This window comes from Desmodus rotundus, chromosome 5 (assembly GCF_022682495.2).
Source record: "Desmodus rotundus isolate HL8 chromosome 5, HLdesRot8A.1, whole genome shotgun sequence".
Taxonomy (NCBI): domain Eukaryota; kingdom Metazoa; phylum Chordata; class Mammalia; order Chiroptera; family Phyllostomidae; genus Desmodus; species Desmodus rotundus.
This window is the reverse complement of record NC_071391.1, coordinates 135,789,011-135,809,383: the sequence shown is the minus strand read 5'-3', so window position 1 is coordinate 135,809,383 and position 20,373 is coordinate 135,789,011. Positions and strand designations below refer to the sequence as shown.

Genomic DNA, 20,373 nt, shown 5'->3' with positions numbered 1-20,373 from the left:
AGGGACAGCTGCCCTCAGGATAGTGAGGTGGTGGTGGGGGGGAGGGGAGTCAAGCAAGAGGAAAGGAAGTATGCAAGGGAAGGTGACCCAACCACAGAAAGCCAGCCTCTTGAGCCCCCAGCTGGGAAAACCCCGTAAGCTTCCTAGCTTTTCTGGTTCTAGCAGAGCTGGTCGGACATCTGGCCTCTGTTCTAATTAAAGTGGTCAACCAAACTGGTGGCTGTCATGAGGAAAACAGTAGTGAAATCTTGATGGTTGTAGGGTCATAACAAGGCCCTACATAACTCTTCAAGACTGGGGCTTTGCCAAATTATATCTGTTTCCCATGGGTTATTCAATTCAGTTCCACTTGGATTTTTGAGTGCCAGTTATACATAAAGCCCAGGCTCTAGCCCTCAGAAGCCCGTGTCTACTGGGGAAAGAAGCCAAGGGGACAGTTGACTACCGCATAAAGGGGAATAAATTAAAGACCATGATAGAGGCACACACAGAGTTCTTCAGTATAGCAAAGGGAATAATTTAGTTTTATGAAGAGAATCCAGGAAAGCTTTCAGGAGGAGATGGCATTTTCTCCTAACTTGGAATTTGAAAGTCAGGTTCCAGACAAACATTTGTGAGGATAGCCATGGGCAGAGAAACAGATTTCCTAAATGGAACTTCCCACCTGAAATTCTCTCCTCTTGATGATAATGAGATAAGACAGTCATTGTACTACAGGCACAGATTTCCCACACTTCATGGGTGACAGCTCAGGCCCTGTGACCTCTAAGACTAGGAGTAAACAGATGGAACAAGCCAGGAGCCTGGCTTTTCGCCGACTTGAATTGTTGGAGAAGGATCATTTTGGCCCCTCAGTACCTGGCTTCTGTTTATGTTCCAAACAGTGCATATGGTAACCTGTTACTATCAGCAATAATTAAGCCCAATCTACCCAAGTTATCTCCTGCTAGGTAGTTAACCTGCACTTGGCTCCGTTGGCTTTGGCGACAAGCAAAGGGAGAGCTGCCCATTTCCACGTTGATGAGCCAGTTGGAACTTATTTGTTAACCATTTTCTTTCCCTTCAGTGGCCGCTCTGATTCCCCTCTTCTCTCCAAGTGCCCAACGATTGGTGAAAGATTGTGCCTGGGTTCTGAAAAACGCTTGATTTGATATTTGTTACTGAAGGCAAAATGATGTGCTATGTATATTTTATAAGAAAATGTGTTTTGTTTATAGCTCTATAGTCAGCCCTCCCTTTTCCCTCCTAATAAGCTCATGTCAGAGCTCTGAAGTAAGGTTGCCATAGTGGTAGCCTAAAGGACATATTTTGTAAAAATGAAAAATGAACATATTATTTATATATCAATAGTGTGAAAAGCATTGATCAATGCAAGCAGCCTGATGTTTTGCGTCTCTATTTCCCCTCCAACCCTCTTTCTCCTTCCCCTGCTCCCCCCTCCCTTCTTGCCCCAGGTGCCCGTGACACGCCTACCATTTAGAAAGAGAGTTCTGGTCACTTTGTGCTGGGATTCGGTCTTTAATATGGATCCTTCAACGGCTGAGCCTCCAAAATGACTCTCTGACAGCCAGCCATTAATTACCATCATCCGCGTCTAATTCATTCATCCCTCTCCCTCTCATGTAGAGGGACAGCTAGGGCTGAGGGCACTCAGGGAAATGTAGGCATGAGTCCATGTTCTTTATGCAGAGAGGGCTGCCGGAGACTTTGTTGGATGCAGGGGCTTTAATTGAATTGGCTTGCCAATAAAGCTGTTGTCATTCAGTAAGTGAATTTGTTGTACTACTCGAACCACAGCTGCTGCAGACAGCCTGGAATTTCCTGAAGGCAAGCCAGGCCCTGGGCTTGCCTGGGTTCAGCCTTTTCGATTGATCCTGGAGGCTAGGCCGAGTGTCCCCCTGCAGGGCTTGGTTTTGGCACCCATTCAGAGGGCAATGAGTTGCACAGGCAGGCTGGAATTGAGCAGGAACCTGGTGAGCCAGTGGGGTGCGACCTGGGGGGATCTTGTAGGAAACAGGGAACCCGTAACATGTTAGGGGTGGTAACTGGCTGGCAAGAAAGCCTTGTCCACCACAACTGGGTGTTTTTCCAGTCTCCAGACAGTGGCTGCCCTCGGCTCCATTGAGTAGTCCTAACAGGATATCGTTTCCCATTGTAATGAGAATATGACAGTCAATATATTTTAGAGCCTTGTTTAAGAGGTCGAGTGGTACTGAGGAAATACCGCAGCATTCCAACTGGCATCTGTTACTGGGAGATCGTTGGGCCAGAAATGCTCTACCTCTCCCCACAGTTTATAACACGTGGCAAGATTGGCAGGTTGTGTGATTTATGATGTCTTTAAAGTAACATCAAGATTAAGGAAAGTTTTTCAAGGGACTACAGGACCATTTTTATTTTCTGCATCCAAGCACATGCAGGTAATCGGCTCAAGTGAACGACAGCCGGACCAGCGGGCAGATGTTCATGTTTCTCTGGTGTCTTTACAGTTTATATAGATGGGAATTTCTCATTGAGCCCTACTTGCAAGGGGCTCCTCCCCTTGTAATTTGGGATTCTCTGACCAGTGTGTAGATCTTTTCAGGGAACCCACTCAAACTGTAAAGAGTTCATAAAACAGTTTGCCTTCAATTACTCACGAGCAGTGGATTTCCCTGTGCTTTGCCACACAGTTTGCCTCATAGTCTACCTGTCATGTGGTCATTTCATTGTATCCTCACCAGGAAGTGAAAGGGGGGGACCCTCTAAGTCAAATTTAGTTTTGAATCCTAAGAGTCTGACAACCCAGGAACTCTTTCAATTAAACCTATGTATTGGCCCTCTTCTTGACCTGACTAATAAGTGAGACGTGAATTGATACCTTGCACACGTGGCTCTATGATTATAAGGGAAAAAATGGTGGAGCAAGAGATTTCGGAATTTTCTGTCAACACGGATATATGGAGTGAGAGAGGGTGAGGTGGAGTGTGTCTGAGCTCAAGTGTGTTGGTGTGTGTATGTATGTGTGAGAGAGGGGGAGGGTTGGGAGGGAGGGAGGGAAGAGGAAGGGAGATATTGATGTCCATCAGTGTCTGACTTTGGGGTGAAATAGAGAAAATGATGCTTCTAACCTGTTAACCTGTTATGTTTAACTTTCAGTTAAACTTAAGTAAACCTGTTACCCATAACTTTCCTTAGGGATGATCATCCCTTTGTAGACTCTTCCCACAAATGAAATCATGACAGAATATGTGACCATGAAAATATAGTTACTGTTTTGTTTCAAGAAGATGGACAGAACTGAAAATTAAATATAAGGTCCATCTTCTGAAGCTTCAGGCTTATACTAACTTTTCCATCAAATTGATTAACTTTTAAAGTCAGAACCAAATTTGTTATGTGAGTTGAAAGTGAGATGTTCTGAAACAGGAAGAAAAAAACCAAAGCAAATTAAAGTTATTCCTCTGAATGGCATAAGTATGCCTCCCAAGTAAATGATTTTGGTGGGTGCTTTTCTCCATTCCCACCATCTGGCCTCTTCCTGCACTTCCCGTTCTCTGTCTCCTGGTCTTTGCATCCTTCCTACTCCTCCCTACTCCACCTCCTCCCTGATCTCCTTACTTCCTCTTCCTCTCATGTCTCCCCATGTTTTCCTCCTGGCCTCATCCCATTGTATATCAAATTACCTAAGAATAATATTAAAATTTAAAATGGTCTTTACATATATGATTTCCTTAAGCTACTTCCCAAAATGACTACTCTTTCTTTATTTGTGGTGGTGGGTTTGCACAGCTCTGACCCAGTGAGGATGCCACTATGACCCTGGTGATTTGCTCCCAGATGCCACTCCCTACTAGCTACCATCTAGGGTAGAAACCTGTGTTGAACTTTCTCAGGTAATAAATTCAGGGAAACCCAGCTGAAACCAACCCATATTATTCATCTGGGGTTTCTGTTTTTCATAGTGAGTGCCTTTCTGTGCTTCTCTTCGATAAGTGGAATTAACATCTCCATGTGAACTGGAAACGCTAAGTTGATGATAGTCTCCTGAGGATTTTGTACCTTGCTCTGACACCTTCAGTGACTCCATCAGAATTTAGGTGTATTAAGGGATCAAGGAGTTTGACTTAAATATATGAAGTTCTCAAGGTGTTCTCAGAGCCTGTTCCTAAGCCAAGTTCTGATGGTCCCTAGGGGAGAAACCTTTTCACATGCCAAATGAACACAGTTCAGTGTGAAACCTCATGACAAGTCAGCATAATAGTTTAATCATTTTCTAGCAGTGGCTATGGAAGATGGTTCTGGAAAAAATATAATCAGTATCCCTTTTTGGTCTCCCTCTACTTTGGTAAGCATTGTTTGTGCTGTTCTTTCCAAGATTCAGAATTCAGCTTTGGTTCCCTTGTAGCTTTCCTTCTACGGCTGGGGGTGTGAGTGAGATGGTGGTGTGCTGGGACATCTCGGGGCTGTTGGGTAAACATGGGCATTTTCTTGGGGCATTTATTTTACTTCAGAATTTTTGAAGAAATGTTAATTAGTGGAAAGATTATTATTACATTATAGTGCCAAATACAACATTTGTACTAATTTTAAATAAAAGCAGGAAACTTCTGCTTGGAACTCTCTACTTCAGCCTCCGTCTCAGGGCCCCAGAAAGTGCGATTTCACTTCTGTCTGCATGAGACGTGAGCAGCTCCATGACCTTTGGACCATTAACCTCCAGAGTTTCTTATCCGAGAAAGATTGATTCATCTGACAGTGAAACTTAACATCTGTGGGGTGTGGATAGTATTATATATAACATCAAATTCATTCACCCTATAATGATGCTACATATCAGCAGTAGTGCAAGTGTAGGAAGGACAAAACACTTTAGTCGGTATGAACTCTTCTTGGTTTATGAAAATGTCTGGATGTGCATACGGTCAACCCATAGTCATTTGGGGACTTGTCATTTGTGTATGGATTAGTTCAGCTTATGTTCCACATTTCTACTTATCTGCTTCTGGGGTTTTCTTCACTCATTAGGTTAGTTGTGATGAGTTGGAAAGCAGGATCCCAAACATCAAATCTTAGATTGGGCTCAGGGGAGACACGGAGGGTGGGCACTCTTGGCAAATGCTTCCTATTGATTTCTGTAGGCCTTTGGCTCCAGGCTGTGGTGTGAAACCCCTGTTCCTGCTGAGATCTGCTGCACTGGGCACAAGGGCTCATCTAGCCCTCCTGGCCAAAGGCCTGGCCCAGATGCAGTCTAGTGATCCTCTTAGTCCCCTAGTCCCCCACTCTGAGCTTGGTCCCTTAAATATTGCCTTTTCAGATGAGAGAAAGTGCACGCCCTCAAGGCAGAGCTGACAAAGAGGGAATTTCCATTTAAGGCTGGAGCAGAGTTGATCTAAAATGTCTTCCTTTGCCAATCCACAAAGGTAACGGTTCTAAGCTCATGTTGCCCCTCAGTGACATGGGGGTGCTCAGAAAGAGAAGTGGGGATAGATAAAACCGGAGAGAGCACCAGATTCAGGCACTCCACACTTCTTCGCCCTTCTCTCATCCCAGGGGGAGACTTGGGAGTGAGAGAAGGGAGGACGCGGGGCAGCAAGGCGGGCTGGGGTGCAGAAGGGTGTGCAGGGATGTTTCCAGGGAGGGCTATCAGGTTTCTCCTGCTGGTTGCAATGTGGGACTAACATATTGTCCCCACAAAAGGAAGATGCAATGATACTACCTGCAAGGCCTCCTGGTTGTTTTGCAGGTTCTTAGGGGTGGGAAGATGGCTCCATTGTGGAGGAAGATGCATTGTCTCAAGGTGTTGCTGCATTGCATGTGTACTCCCCTGGCATGTTGCCTGGGACTGACATTTGCCGGATCCAGGAGCCACTAGGGAAGGGTTTGCTGAGCAGGTTAACAGCATGAACAAGACTGCAGGAGGGGCCCTTTACGTGCATGAGAACACACTGTTTTCTAGCACTTTCCTAGCACCACTTACATACAATTTTAATGTGTGAATGGCAAGTGATTATTATCTAGTTAGTGAATTTACTTGAAAGAAATAAAGTGGCCTGTACTCCTGTCTATTTCAGACATCTCACTAACTCAGACTTGCAGGTCCTCCAAGGTGTGCCGGAGCGTTCTCGTGGAGTTTAGCATTGGGAGTGCATGTGAGCACTTTTCTTCACAAGAAAAATAAATAACAACATTCTGTTTTGGGGCTGGAAACCACATGACTGAAAACATAAAGGTAACAACTGTGATATGCTTTTTTAATGAGGGCAGAGATGTCAAGAGAAACCAGCCTTCTAGGAACAAAACAATACTCTGTCAGGTGAGGTGGACTTAAGACCTTTTCCTCTCTTGGAATAATGTCCTTAAAAATAACCAAATTTTCCATTCAATAGAAAAATGTTCATACCTCCCTCCCCATCAATATGAATTGTTGTCATTGAGCATGGGGCACTAGCAAGCCATATTGATTTGGGAAATTAAAATGGGAATGTTCAAGAATGTTTCCGAAGAATTATATGGGATTTTAGCCACCTGAATGGCGTTCTTTTTAGGGTCAGTGAGAGTATTCTTGCTAAAATGTAGCCCATTGCTTTAGAAATAGTTTCCTTAATGTCTTTCCTGTCACCCCTGCTGGGTCTGCGCAGGAAATGTAAACCAACATACAATATGTGTGTTTATTTTCATGTCCCATTTTATGGGAAATTGGATGGGATATTCCACTGAGGCTTCAGCTATGAACTGTTGACAATATGGGCAGAACGGGGCAGGCTGTTGTTGAAAGAGTTTGCAAGGGCAGAAGGGGCTTCTGTAACCTTTGGGAGCTACGGGGAAGAGGCAGGCCTGCCTGCAGGAGGGGGGTGGGAGGTGTTCCATAATGAAACCAGCCGGTGAGTTGCTGAGCCATTCATTAAATGACATCCTCAGCAGCCAGCCCCAGTTGTCAGCACAGTAGGTCTGTTGTGCCACACCTCATCTTGTGGGATGTTATGTCTGATACTGTGTGGTCTTCCTGCCTCTGCTGTCCACAGGAAACTCAGGATACCAAACACCCAATCCAAAGCCCAGAAGGGGTCATTAACCAGGCGGGGGGCCGAGTTACCTCAAGGACCCCTGCAGGACTGGAGAGGCTATATGTTGTCAAGCTGGTCATATCCTGGCCATGTGCAGGCGGTAGTTAAACAGAACCTTTTTCTGGGATCCTACTGGAAAAGCAATTTTAAAAGTGTCTGGGTGACGTGGGGCCTGAGCATGGTGTGTGTGTCTGTGTGTTTCCTGTAGAAGGTTTGAAATCTCAGTGCTAGGCCCATCTGTAAGACAGCAGTAGGTGTCAGTGGGAATGCAAGTTCTTCCAGCAGAAGAAAGGAGTTAGTATTTTTGCATTTTAAGCTCATAAACAGCTGCAGCCTGAACCATCATTGCAAGCACATTGGGGCCGGAGGCACTGAGGGCTGCTGTTTGCCAGTGCACTGTGACGATTTTCAAGCTGCAGACTGAAATACTGTATAAACTTCCAATGTGATTAGGATTTTGTTTTGTGTTTCTAAACCAGAAAATTGAGGAGCGTCAAATTAATTTTGTAGTCTTGGTCATTTTTTAATTCCAAGTTGGCCACCCCAGCCTAGATTTGTGCAAATACTGATTCCAGGAAATGGTTGAAGTACTAAACGTGGTAAATAAATGTGTTTATTTTACAAATGGATTCAAGATGAAACACCCAGCACTTCTCCAGGGCATTTCTGTCCCTGCCTGTTCACTTTAGCAGCTTGACCAAATGAATTCCCTTCCCTTAGTATAATATTTAAATGGACTTCTGGCATCTGATGCATTGCCTGCTGCTCCAATTCCCTAAGCAAGTCATTTAAATAGATTTTGACTATCTTGCATCTACTATGAAAGCCAATCTATTAAAAGTCCTGGTCACTTCTCTCTCTCTCTCTCTCTCTCTAATTTTAGATGAGCCATGTGGAATTATTGGCATTTAAGAAAACTCATCTTATCAGAGCTGAAAGATTTGGATTTAATTTTTAACAAAATTTCCCCTTTCCTAGCTAGAAAAATGAACAAAAAGACAAATAAGAAATGCTGCCATAAGAAGTTAGCAAGCTGTCAATAAAAATTTCACTACTAAATAAAACTCCACTTTAGCTTTTTGGGAGAAGATTTCCAACTCTTCTCTCAATTCCCTATCTCTGCTCTAACCAAAGTTTCCCTTATCCAATATAAAAAAAGGGAAAGGACCTTGACAGGTGGACCCGGACTTCCATGAATTTGCAATCCGAATCAAGAGAGAAGCTCGCCCCGTTCAGAGGGTAACCCCCGTGATTTGAGTTATTTGCAGAGCACAGGAGGAGGGGTGCAGAGAAGAGAGGGCCGAGATCATTACGCACACATGGGTCAAGGACCAGGATGTGGGGTCAGTGGGCCTGAAGGGAGGTAACGCTGACAACAGCACAGAGATGGTGAATGTAAGGGACATAGCCACTGCGGAAGTAAGAAATGGAAAGCCAAAGGTAGAGTTGGAGGGCAGGAACTTGACCATTCTGACTCATCCCCAGAAACAGGGGATGAGGTAGGGGAATAGGAGGGATGGGCTGGAAAAGGAGTGTGGGCGAGTCTGGGAGAGGCCTGGAAGTTGAGGCTAAGGAGCTGGGATTTTGTGCTGTAGCCAGTGGGATGAAATTGTGCCAAGAAGTGATGGAGACTAGTGAAGCCCAATGCGGAGAGGCTCCTGCTCTCAATGTTTCAGGGCCTCCAGTAGAGCACATGTTAAATCACAATGTGAGTCACCGGAATGATGGCTTCCTAGAGGCCAGAGGCCAATTTTCTCTGAGCAGGGAGAGGTGGACAATGCTATGGACTCGTGTTGACTAGACAGGTGTCTAGGAAGAGGAGGGCTTTTCGAGGTGGAGGGAATAGTACTTAAGAATCCTTGGATTCATCTTCTGCCACAGAAAGATGATTATTAAAGCAGCACTAGATCCTACCTTGGCAGTCAAGATGTGTGAATAAAAATACACTGGCCGCCAAATTTACTTCCTGTTCCTTTTCTTCCCATTCAAAATAGTAATTGATGCTTTTTTTTTTCTCCAAACAGATGTTCTCAATTTTTTAGTACATTGTGAGGTTGCCGAGCATGTGGGGGGCAGCAGCTGGCAATAACATCTTTTATTTTCTGGCTGTGGGTTGGAGTTAGAGTCAGGATTTAGAAATGGGGAAGCTGTGGCTTGTGGTCCTGTATCCTGACATCTCACACTACATCTCAGGTAGCAGTTGTCCTTAAGAGTCAAACCTGCAACCTGTTGGCAAGTAGGTTGCATCTTTATATTATGTAAGTTATACCTGCTTGTGGCAAAGAAAAAAAAAAGGAAGAAAAAAAAAAAAGAAAGAAAGAAAGTTTCCTTGACTCTAATTTCTCTCTCCAGAGCAAACAATTGATAACAGTTTGGTGTTTATCTGTTATCTTTTTCTCTTTGCAGATAATAATATTGACAACAAGTAACTTTTATTGGGGGCGCTCTGTGTGCCAGAGACTCTTCTAAGTGCTTTAAATGTGAACTCACTTAGTCAGTAGATCAGTCCTGGGAGGCAGGTATTTTGATTTTCTTCATTTGGAAAAGGAGGAAACCCAGGCACTGAGAAGTTAAGAAATTTGCTTGAGATCACACAGGTAGTAGGAGATGAAGCTGGGACTGACACCAAAGCAGTTGAGTCTTGAATCTGTGTTCTTAATTATGACTTTATGCTACTTGCACCAATGTGTATAAGATAATGATATTTAGTTCTTAAAAAAGAAAATCACATTATACCTGTGGTTTCATAATTTTCTTTTTTTCGGTAAACAAGAACATGTGGATATTTTTCTGTGTCAATAAATATAAATCTACTTTATTATTTTAAAAATCTGCATAGAATTGTGCTGATGTACCATCTCTTATTTAATGATTCTCCTATTGCTGGCCACGTGTGCTCTTTCCAGATTTTTGCTATTATGAACGATGGTGCAGGAAACATCCTAACAGCCATAGCAGCACCAATAGCTACCCTTCACCCTGAATAGTATGCTTACTATGGGCAGGGTCCCCATTCTAAGTTCTCTCCATGTAGGAACTCATTTAAACACGCATTTTTGTGTAAGTAAGCAAGTATTTCTACAGGTTAGGAGTCTGGAAGGGGGTTGCCAGGGGAGAGACCAAGTGCATTTAAAATTTTTATTGCAACTGCCAACTTTTCCTCCAAAGGGGGTATTTATTGTAAACTTTCAACTCAAGGCTGTTAGGCATTATTTGGAATGCACAGGCCCATAAGACAGGGGCCCTACCAGAGCCATCCAAGGGTGGAGGGACAAGCTGGTACAAGTCACCCCGTGAGTGAACCAGTATTTATACAATGTTGGTGGTATAGCTAGATGCAGTGCAGGAGGGCAGAGAAGGGAGGTTAGGGAGGGGCAGAGATATTGGGAAAGGTTGCAGAGAGGAGGTGGGCTGTGTGAGGCTTGGGAGGATGGAAGGATTCAGAGAGGATGGGCAGGGGGCAGTCCTGGTGTGGGGCAGAGAAGAACAGAGCGGGGGGAGGGGTGGTGTTGTTTATAGATGAGCCAGTGGGTCAGTGGGATTGCGGTGGCCCCTTAGGCAATGGCCAGCCAGCCCACCGCCAAGAGGAGTAGGTAAGAGTAGAAAAGGAAGCCTACCTATCTGATGTCTGGAGTTTTAAAAGTTATAAATCACCTTTTAATTTACTATTACAAAAGCTAAAATATGTTCTATTTTTCTGCCTTGATACATGAATTTTCGTAACTATCTGAAATAGGTTTGCACAGAATTCTCAACTCTGAAGAACATGGGCCTGGAAGGTAGTGAATTACCTTTCCAGATCAGCACAATTCAGGAAGTGGGTGGGGCTTGTGATAACCCAGGATACCTGCTGTGATGGCCTTGATTAGTTTTTCTCTCCTGCCAATGTGGAGGCATGCTAGTAGTATAACTGTTTGCCATGGCAACACCATCAGGGCCCAGAGAAGGCAAGTGGGTGCCCCGGACCCACAGAAGCTGGAACCCCCAGCTCTGACTCGGAGTTGACCTGTAGACATGGAAGTATTCCTCTTTCTCCTCCCTCCTCACCCACCCCAGCCAACAAAGAAAGAAACGCAGGTGCCTGCGTATGACTTTCTGTTCTGCAATGAAAATGGCCTCCGTGTTTTTGTTTTGCAGGCACATTAAGGTCTGATTTCAGTGCAGCAATAGGGAAGCGAAGGTGAGGGTAAGAAACCCAGAACTTGGATGCAAATAACTGAGCCATTTTTAATTTGTTTAGTTTAATCAGGTAGGGGAATTCTGTATTTAAATATAACTAGCCGCTTTGAATGACGTACGAAAGTAAGCTATGTGGGAAAAGTTTGGTGACATATGCTGAAGTTGAAAAATTTGTACCTCTCTAAACAAGAGCATTCAAAAGTTAAGTTTCTCCTGGCGGTGCTAACATAACCACGTCGCCTTTCACAGGCAATTCTGCATCATAAAGTATGGATTTACAAGCTTAACCACTACTCAGGAACATTGCACGTGTGAAGTGGCTGGATTAATGTCACTGTGAGAACCTTTGCTTTCACCAAGGGGGTTTCCTCCACGTCAGGCTGGGGCCAGGCAGGGGCAGGCTGGAGAGACGCACCCGCACCCTCGCTGGGGCCTGCAGCTTTGCCTAATGAGCAAAGGCACTGTTTTGAACTCAAGGATCCTGAGGTCCATCAGCCACAAATCATGGGGAAAGAAAAATTAACTATTAAAGTTGTCCCCAGGTTATTAATGATTAATTTTAGGGTCTTTCTAAATATCGGCAGGGGCCTCCGTGAGGCCCAGTGACGTGGTGGCATTTGCTTTTATTGCTGCTGTTCTTCTTTTTCTGGTCTGACTTGCTCTGATCCCTCTGAGGAAGGGTGTGGAGTGCTCCCTCCTCAGGCTTTTCCCAGAGCTGGAGGGACTCCTTGGGAGAGAGAGAATGCATGCAGCCTGGGGCATGACTTTGGCTCCCGTCCATATGGGCCCTGGGATAAGTCACACCTGTCCCAACTTATCCATCAAGGGGGAGTTGGGTGAAAGGAAACTGTGGGGCAGCAAAGGAGGGAAAACAAGGACGGCGTGTGTGTGCATGTGTGTGTGTTGTGATGACAGAGGGAGGGTGGAAGGTGGGACTTACGGGTTCTGGTCTGCTTCTCTGCACCAGCTCCATGGGGCAGTGTGGAGCCTGCCGAAATGGGGTTCAAGGCTGACCCCAGGCCCTCATACCCTGTAGACAACTTACCCCCATGCACTCCTCTCTCCACAGAACCTCCTAGGGTGCTGGCATGGGGCACACAGGCTGTCTGACAGGGAAGCAAGCATTTCAAGGATAGTGTGGTTGGTTTCACTTTCCTCCACCGGGAAGGACTTGACCAGCAAGTTGTATGCCCTTTGTGTGTTCTGTTAGGCTAGGGGCTGTGGAGGACACTACAGTTTAGGCCTTCTCTTGAAGACTCCCAGCCTTTGGTCATGATTGCAGACACACACACATTCTAAGGAGTGGCCCAGGACACATCATGGGGGCCTCATAGGGTAAATGGTTGTAGTCAGGGAAGGCTTCCTGGAAGAGGCAGCCCAGAGCTGCTTTTCAAAGGAGAGGGAAGATTTAGACAGGCAGAGGGAGGAAGGAATAAGTCAATTGAGGGAGGAAATGCTATAAACCCTGACAATCTCCAGACCTGTAGAGAACAGGGCTCTAGCAGTAGCTTTTTTTGGTCTGAGTTCAGGCCTGACTCCCAATTTTATCCTGAAGGCTGGTCAGCTGACGACAAAACTGTCACCTTGCTCCCCTGCTCTCCTCCCTGCCTGCCCTGCTCATGACAGTTGTGATAAGTTTATAACCAACATCACGCCCCCAGAGGCAGGCAGGCAGCCCTTGCCACTGGTGAAGAGAACCAAATCAGCCAACCGGGGTTCCTCCAGAACAGGAAACTGTGAGAAGTGTCTGCCTGGCTGCCTCCTCTGAGACACCTTCCCACCCTGTTCCCCGAGAGGAGCACCTTGGCATGACACCTGCCTTGCTGTAGATGTGCGGACAAGGCCATCGGAAGGCAGGAGAGAGCCCTGGCTGGCTTTTCTGAGACCTGTTGGGTGGTTCGTCATTGAAGACTGTTACCTATTAGGCAGTTGTGTGCTCCAGGTGAGTGACTTCCTCTCTTTGGACTCAGTTTCTGAATCTGTAGACTGAGAGGGTTGACCAGATGGCCTTGGAAATCCCTTCCAGGTCAGCTCTCTTCTGTCCATAAAGGCAGATGGAGGCAGGTGGGGAGGGCAGTGGAGCAGAGAGGAATTGAGAGGAATTCCCCAGCAGAGGCTGTCTGGAACCACACAGTTCCCCATTCTGGTGCCACCTGTTCAGAGGGTGCAGGTGAGGAGGGTGCTGGTCTTGAAGCCTGCATGGCTGGCTAGCTTGGCCTCCCCAGACATGCCCATAGGTACCTTGGGGTCCTGGGCAGTTGTGGAGCCCTTACTTAGGCCTCTCTTGATTAACTAGAAGTTTAGTCTTGCTTTGTACAGACAGCTGCCTGGGGGTCCTGGGGAGGGAACTATGGCCCTTAGATGCTCACACAGTGTCTTGTGACTGCAGTAAGGGCTGTGTCATCGTGACCAGGATCAGCAGGGCGGCAGACACAGGTCCAGGGGAAGTGCCTCCAGTGCCTCCCACAGACGCCTGGGTACAAACATGCCCTCATGCCCACAGCACATGATGTCCGCAGAGCTGAGGCTGGAAGACCCTGATAGAGGTGGCACTGATCCTGGAAGGAAAGTCCTTAGAAGAATGAGGCCTGGAGAGGACAGATGACTTGTCTGGGGTTGCACAGCCACGTGGGCACACAGCTGAAGCTAACTCTAAGTCTGCTGACTCCCAGTTCATCGTGCTTTCTGTTCCACCAAATTGAAAGGTGGCAGGAGGCTTGATGTACCACAGATTAAAACTTGCACTGATCCCCCTGGGGCTCAGATCATTCTCTAAAAATGAGTCAGAGGAAGTGAGAATGCAGAGCCTCTCTTCACGCATTAGAGTTGTAGGTGGGGCACGTGCTCTCAGCTCCAGGCCAGGCAGAGAAAGTTGTGGAAGGGCAGCCAACCAAGAAGCACTAAGTGAAGCATTTCTGTGTGTCTAGCCTTGAACTAGGTGTAGTAGGGCATAAAGAAGCTTTAAGACACTCTTACTGCATCTGGCGAGGTAAATTTAACTCCCCAAAAGAACTAAATTTAAGCCCCTGTTTGTGTAATAAAATAGAACAACATATATTTACATTTGTATAAAAAAAACTAGAAAGATACAAAAAGGTAATAAAAGTGGTTAGGTGAGCAGTGATGTGACAGGAGTAAGGGTAAGATTAATTGTCCTTTGTACCTTTTAGTTACAAAAACCCCATTTTGAACTACGTGAATGTATTATCTTCGCAAACCATTAAATATAAACAATAACAACACCACCACCAATCAATCACATACTGAATTGGGTGACTAGTGGGCAAAGCAATTCAGAAAATGTAGAGTTCAGGGGATCTCTTAGAGCCTTCTCAGGATCCTGGACGATTACAACTGGAAGGCACTCAAGGTGCCATTTCATCTAATTTCCTACCTAGGGGTGACATGTCTTATACAACTGCCCAGACATGGGCCTTCCAGTGTCCATCACCCAAGAATTCCTAAGCCCCATGACATGCATGGACGGTGCTGATCCCGGGACCACAATGCACAAGGAGGTCAATCTCCATCCTCAACAGCTTTATGTTCTCTGAATGTACCTTTAACTGGAATGCCAAGGAGATTTTGAGTCCCAGGGTAAAAACAACATGCTCAGGGGCTTTGGAAGGAGAGTAAAATTAGGGAAAGCAGCAGAGTTAAGATAGCACTTGAAATCACTCTCATAGGATGGGGTGGAGATTAGGTCAGGTATGATGGAATTGTGGGATGGAAATTTTGGTGTAATCATGTTGTGAACTATGCTGAATGCCAGCCTGAAAGTATTTTATGATTTTTTTCAGTCAAAAGAAAATGAGGAATCAACAACAATTTATGGGCATGTGCTTGAGTTATTCTTCTTGAGATTTTCCAGTGAGTGAGCACTCTCCCCTTTATCCAAGTACACATGAAGAGAAGCGTCCTGGAAGCAGTAGGAATTAAACTGGGCCTTCAAGGATCACTAGAATTTAGAAAGCATTCTTGGTGAATGGAAGAGCATAAATCCAGTATTGGTGGGCACTGCTGAAAGATTTTGAGCATGAGAAAGCATGTCAATGCTGTGCATTGGAAGGACACCTCTTCTGTGCTATTTAGGATAGAATGGAAGGAGGATTGCCTGAGGCATCATGATGGATGAGGAGATGTAGTCCCAAGGCAAGACCCTGTACGCCTGACTTAGGTGGCAGTAATGGGAATGGAAGAGGCAGACCCACTGGAAAGACCCATTTGTCTCCCATCTCCAAAGTCCTTTTTGCTTGGATTTAAAGGAAGGAAAGAAGGAAGGAAAGAAGGAAGGAAAGAAGGAAGGAAGGAAGGAAGGAAGGAAGGAAGGAAGGAAGGAAGGAAGGAAGGAAGGAAACTTAAGTCATTTGTGAGTCCTGAGGGAAAAGACCATTCTTAGCTCAACACTTTCAAGTTCTCTGTTGACCAGATATTTCTTGGGTCATTTCTCCACTGTCTGTGACACTGGCAGGGAATAGCAGTCATGGTCACCCCAGACCTGCTTTTCTTTGACATTTTGCTGCAATCTGGATTGCATTTGGATTGTATTGATGGTAGGATAAACCTTTCCTTCCTTGGGCATTTTTTGCCAGGCTAGAGGAGAAGGTGGTCAGTAAAGTCACCAGTACAATTAGACTCAACCTTCTCACTTTCCATGTCAGGAAACAGAGGTCCAGAAGGTTAAAGAACATTCTCAAATCACAAAGAGAAGTGGGGGCACAGAAGCAGGACTAAGTCTTTTAACTCCAAGCCTGGACATTTTTTTTTAGCATAATGTAGTTTCTGTTGAATAATGCTAATATTTACTAAGCATGTACTATGTGTCATGTACTGTGTTAAAGATTTGATAGCATCATTTAATTCCCCCAGTGACCCTACGTCATCATGTCTCTCTCTTCACATGAGAAACTGAAGGTCAGAGACAAGAAATAGTTTCCCCAAAGTTGTGAAGTCAGAATTTAAATACATATCTGTCAAGTATCTGTCCAAGTTTAAACCTGCTCTAAAAATTATTTATTAAAAATTATTGGTGCCCTCCATAGAAGTTCTATTTTACATTTACTGTTTGACAAGATATAGTGAAATCAGTAATGCCTTTAAGTGAATTCGTATTTGAATAATTAGTGTCTACATATATTTTAGAAAATACACATTTAGAAAATAAGAGTATGTGTATATGCAAGGCATGGTGGGAAAGAGTTTGAGAACTCATCAGTTGGGTAGAGACGGTAATTGGTGACGTGGGGGAAGGTGGCGGCTTGGGAAATACAGTGAGGTGAGAAGTCTCGTTGGAGGGAGTTTTTAAAGCTTTTCAGGTGTCTGATGTAACTGGGCTCACCAGCCTGTGGGTATAAATAGTCACACATTTGATTGCCTCTTTACTCCCACCTGCATAGCTCATGACCTAGGGCCCTTGTACAAGTTCCTACTTACATTAGGGCCCCTGGGACACTCTGAGAAGCATTGTGCGTCAACAAGTTTGTACCTGCGATGGGCCCTGTATATTTGTCATGTGGTCTTGCCGCTGTGGCCGGTGTGCTGCTCAGTGCCTCTGTCATCACTACACGGCTGTACTGTGGAAGAGTCGGGGGAAGGTGGGACAAGACAATACCTTAGTCTTCTTTGTCAGAGGCATTTGTTAGAGAGGGTCCCACAGAAGGGCTGCTTGAGCATCAGTGTGTTGTAGAATTTAGAAAAACATCTCTTTCTACTTTTTAATTGAGTATAATTTATATTCAAGACAATGCACAGATTATTAGTGTTCAGTTCAATGAGTGTTGACCATTGTATATCCCTGCGTAATCCAAAAAAACCCCATGAACATCCCAGAAGTTTCTCTTGTATCCCCTTAGAAGTAGTCCCTTGTCTCTCCAGAGGCAACCACTTTCTAATTTATCACCTTAGATCAGTGATTTTCAACCTTTTTTCCTCATGGCACACACAAACTGATTGCTAAGGAAAAAGAGGCTGGTGGCCCTCTTTTCCCTGAGTAGTTGCATGTTTTAAAACTTCTTGGTGTGCTGTGTCACACCGGTTGAAATTCTAGATCAATTAATTTCAATCAATTAAGATCAGTTTTAATCTTAGATCAATTTTAATTTCATCTAAATGGAATCATACAATATGTACTCCTTTTTGTCTGCTTCTTCCACTTAAAAGAATGTTTTCAAGATTCATCCATGTTGCTTCATGTAGCAATATTTCATTCTTTATACAGTTGAGCTATATCCCATTGTGTGGATGTGCCACAGTTTGTTTTTCTATTCTCCTATAAATGAATATTTGCATTGTTTCCAGTTTTTGATTATTATGAATAAAGCTGCCATTAACATTCTTATACAAGTCTTTTTGTGGAAGCTTCTCATTTCTCTTTGTGGAAGCCGTTTTCATTTCTCTTGTATAAATACCTAGTATTGAAATTGCTGGGTCATAGGGTAGATATATACTTAACTTTATAAGAAACAGCCAAAGAGTTTTCCAAAGTACTTGTACCATACTACGCTTGCACCAAGCTAGTAGGTCTGAAATTATGGTTTTAATTTGCACTTCAAGATGATATTGGGGAATGTTTTTTGTTTAATTGCATATATTTTGTGAGGTATCTTTTGTTTAAAAAAATGGGGCTGCTGAGTTTTAGGTATTCTTTGTATGTGCAGGATACGTGTCCTTTGTCAGGTATGTGTGTGGTAAATATTCTTTCCTAGTCTGTGGATAGCACATACATTTTCATAATGGTGTCTTTTAAATATTTATTTTGACAATGCTCCAGATACTCTGACTATATAACAAACTATCCCCAACTTTTTAAAATTTAAAATAATGACATTTATTTTGCTAACACATCTATAATCTTGGTAGGGCTCGGTAGGGGTAGCTTGTCTCTGTTCCCTTTGGTGTCAAAAGGGGTGGCTTAAAGGTTAGGGGCTGAAATCATCTGGAGGCTTGATCACTCACGTGTCTGGCCATTGATACTGTCATCTCAGGCCTTATGCTGGGCTGTTAACCAGAATATGTAACATGACCTCTCCATGTGGCTAGGTTCTGAGGGTGAGAGCATCTCAAAAGAAAAGAGAATCAGATGGGAGCTGATTTCCTTTTCTGACCTAGCTTCATGACTTCTGCCTTAACCTAAGGCTTGGAGCAGTTACAAGCTCACCCTGGTTCCAGAGGAGGGTTCATTGACTCCACTTCTTGGTTGGGGAGTGGCAAAGTTTTGGAAGAGCATGTGGTATTGGAAATATTGCTATAGTCGTTATTGAAAAATACAATCTTCCTTAGATTAATGCTAATATGTCAGTTGATTCTTTATCAGTTAGACCGGTTAGGTCTAAAAGATCTTTGGCTACCACAAAATTGCAAAGATATCCTTTATGTTTTTTTCCAGATGCTATATAGTTCTACCTTTTATATTCAGGCCTGTGATCCATCTTTCCTGAATTAATTGTTCTGTAAGGAATGAAGTAGCTGTTGACGTTCCTGTTTGTTTATCTTACAGATATCCAGCTGTACCAAATAAAATTTTAAGAATTATTTTCCAGTCATTTTGAATGACTGAGTAGAGCACCATATGTTAGAAACACTTTACATTTTAACAAAAAAATAAAATCAATTGACCACATATGTATTTTGATTTATGGTTTCTGTACCTTGTTCAATTGATCTATTTGTCTATGCTTACATCAATATCAAACTATAACTTTATGATAAGGCTTAGCGTATGTAGCAGGCTTCCAAATCCTAGTCTTTTTCAAATGTTTTAGATATTCTATGCCCATTTAACTTTTACACTCAGCTTGTGAATTTTTCAAAAAGGCCTGTTGTAATTGTAATTGGAGTGTCATCGAATCTGTAAATCTATTTAGACAGTATGGACATCTAACAACATTTTGTCTTCCAATTCATGAGCATGATATATGCTCCATTTATTTACAACTTGAATTTCTCTCTGAAAAAAATTTTTGTGCCTTGCACATTTTCCAGTATGTTTATTTTTAGGTAGTTAATATTTTTGATGACATAGTAAATAAAATTTTAAAGATTATTTTCCAATTACTCATTGGTATTATATAGAAATTAAATTGCTTTTGGTATCATGGCCTTGAATCCTGTGACCTGGCTAAAGTCATGTATTAGTTCTACTGCTTTGTTTATGAAATCCATAAGATTTTCTACCTATGCAATCAAATTGTCTGCAAATAAATATGGTTTTACTTCTTTTCTAATATTTCTATTTCTATTTCTTTTTCTTGCCTTAATGTGCTAGCTAGGACTTCTAGTGCAATACTGAATAGACATGGTGAGGGTGGATATAAGTACCATATCAGTAGATTTCTTATAATTACTTCATCAGTTTAAGGAAGTTCCCCTGTCTTCTTATCTTCTTAGTTTGCTGAGAGGGTTCTTGTTCTTTTGCTTTTGTTTTGTTTGTTGTTTTTTTAATGAATGGGTGTTAAATTTTGTCAATTGCTTTTTCTGTAGTTAATGAGATGATTATGTAATTTTTTGCTGTTAATTACATGGAACAATTTTCACATGTTAAACCAATCATGCATTCCTGGATCAACTTCATTGAAATGATCTATTTATACATATATACATTTGTTTTGCTAGTATTTGGTTAAGAATTTTTCATTTATGTTCATGAAGAGTATTTGTATTTTTTTCTTGTTATGTCTTTATCAGGTTTTGATATCAGAGTTATATAAACCTCAGATAACACATGGGAAAATGTTCCTTTTAATTTCTGAAAGTGCTTGTGTAAGAGTGGAATTAATTCTTCCCTAAATGTTTACATAATTAATTGGTAAAGCCATCTGGACCAGTAGGTTTCTTTGTTGGTAGGTATTTATTATGAGTTTAATTTCTTTAGTAGACAGAAGACCATTTACATTTTTTATTTCTTCTCATTTCAGTTCTGTTAAGTTTTATTTTTCAAGGAATTTTCCTTTTCATTTACATTGCTGATATTTTGGTATTCTTTGTATACAACATCCCTTTACTAGTCTGTAGATCTACAACGATATTTTCTCCTTTCATTCCTTGGTCATTTGTGTTGTCTTTTTTTCTTGATAAGTTTTCCTAAGGACTTATGAGTTTTATTAATTTTTTCAAATATTCAACTTTTAATTTTTTATTTCCTTGTCCATCT

At 43.1% G+C, this 20,373-nt stretch overlaps 1 long non-coding RNA gene across 2 annotated transcripts in view; it reads left to right on the top strand.

The window, feature by feature from the left end:
• The first annotated feature begins 12,976 nt into the window (after window positions 1-12,976).
• LOC123478942 (uncharacterized) overlaps window positions 12,977-20,373 on the top strand; it is a 37,809-nt gene continuing 30,412 nt past the window's right edge. For both annotated transcript variants that reach the window (XR_008426971.1, XR_008426970.1), the window contains exon 1: window positions 12,977-13,167. This is a non-coding gene — a long non-coding RNA (uncharacterized lncRNA). The remainder of the gene's footprint in view (window positions 13,168-20,373) is intronic.